Genomic DNA, 2,213 nt, shown 5'->3' on the forward strand with positions numbered 1-2,213 from the left:
CTTGGGAGTTCTTTTGAAGATTTCCTCATCTTCATTCGTCTGAATGCAACCTTGCTAAATATTTTCCAAAATTAGGAAGATTTTGTTGAATAAAACGTACAATCAGGCCTCAGCCTGTCCAAAGTTAAACTCTTTAAACTTTCAATTATTGTGTTTAGATGCTTAAAATAATCTAATCTTTGGGTAATTTCTTATTGAGAACTCCTGAATCTATTAACATGCAAATATTTTCATCTCAACGGGTTTTTTCACTGAAATTCTTGTCAGCGTTCCTCTGATGTGGGCTTTGGGTTTTGACATTATTAACATCTAAGAATCTGATAAGTCCAGGATTTTCTTCCGGTCTAGTTGTCACAAATCCTGCTTGCAGGTGCATGTTTTCAGCTCGGATTTTTAATAATTTTTTTTATTTTATACCGAGCCTAGAAAACCTTTCTCACTCTGAAAATAGACCTTTGGTTAACTTGTATCATCATGGTCAGTGAAGCTCAAAGCATCCAAGAAGTGACATTGACTGCAACACATTTCTGAGGTAAGGGGGGGGGGGGGGATAATTCAGAAAATGAGCCATTAAGTACAACGGTCTAATATGTGGTGACGTGAAGAACAGTGTGGCAGCATGCCTCAGGCCGTGTTCATATGGTTGAGTAATTAATGCAAAATCCTTGTTTATATGCAGCTCATTCCTCCATCTTCAGTCCGGACTCTTGTCTGCTTGCATACAGAGCTAAAGCGTGCTGTGTGAGAATGCTGATGGGGGTATGAGGCTTGTGTCCGAGGCACAGCGTTGTGGCAAGCGGCCACCGGCAGCAGAAATGAAATTCCTGGTTTGTGGCCGTGGAGCGTGTCACCGTCGCTCTGTCAGCCCTTATCGCGTTTCTCTGTCAAAACGTGTGGCAGAGGTCCTGGTCACTTTGAAGTGGCTCGGGAATGTCAGGGTCATCGTATGTGACCTGTAATAGCCACCTATAAAAAAATAAAAAATTCCACATTTGGTTCTCAGAACTTTTAACGAGGCGTCCACAGGTTAAGAGTAAGTTGCTGTGTCAACCGGCCGAAATATTTTCTTTATTAAAGAGACGTAGTGGCAGCATTACTTAGCCTACGACGTGTGTTCCAAAGCAGATTTATTCCATGACTTGGGTAAGGAAGTGCACTTGGACACATTTATAGAGGTGCACGGGCAGTTACAGAGCCCAAAGTCTGTAATGCTTTCAGCTAAAGCGGATGAGCTTATGAGATTTTCAGCACCCACTCCACAACTGGCCTCATTAAAAGCAGAGTGGTTTTCCGTATTGTTCATATTTTTTTTTTGCATTTTACCACAGATCCAACGGATATATGCAGAAGCTGTAGTACTTCTCCAAGATCCCATAGATAAAATATATATATATATATATATATATATATATATATATACATTTATTTATTTTTTTTTTAAAGTCCAGAGAAAGTCTCTCAGATACTCTGGAGGTTGCCAGCTGTCTTCATAGAGTCCAGATTAAAAATAGCTTTGTCCAAACCAAACACCCACCTGCCCCTCCCCCAACCCTCATTCTGTTTTCTCCCAGCCCCACCCCCATGCAGGGATGATTAGCATCTCTTGAGTGCATCCTCTGCTGACATATTCGTCATCACTGTATGTACCACTGCGTGCGCATCTTCTGAGCCTGAAGGCATTTTTATGAATGGTGTGCTCACTCCGGTGAATGCTACTCATTGCATTGACTCAAGCATCTCTTACACAGTACATATTGTACCAATCAGGTCCTACTGCTGTGCGCTGGATGCTATGCGGAGTGATGGTGAATGCCAGCGTCTGGAGCAGTTAACCCTAATGGGTCATTTTCCAAATCCAATAATCCACTAACAAATAAGCGGACACCTTGCTTCTGATTTCAGTTTGCCAGCATGGTGTCACTTTTTAATACTTGAGAAGGAAAAAAAAAAGGCCCAGAAAAAGAAATGCAAGGAGCTTTGTTACTTTTCTTTGTCATGGCCAAACAAAGTCAACACATAGTACTGGCTGCAAATCAAAATCAAATGGTCTAATGGATTGTATGAAAGATTGAATCAAAGTACATGAGAAAATGATCCTATTTCTTAAAATGATTTAAAACCTCAACATTTTCCTGAGGAGTTTATGGTCCAAGTCACTACTGAGACCTCTTCGATACAGCCTGATGTGCATTTAACAAACTGCGGTGTGATTG

The sequence above is a fragment of the Leuresthes tenuis genome, unplaced genomic scaffold (genome assembly GCF_036924035.1).
Source record: "Leuresthes tenuis unplaced genomic scaffold, fLeuTen1.0.hap1 SCAF_19, whole genome shotgun sequence".
Lineage (NCBI taxonomy): Eukaryota > Metazoa > Chordata > Actinopteri > Atheriniformes > Atherinopsidae > Leuresthes > Leuresthes tenuis.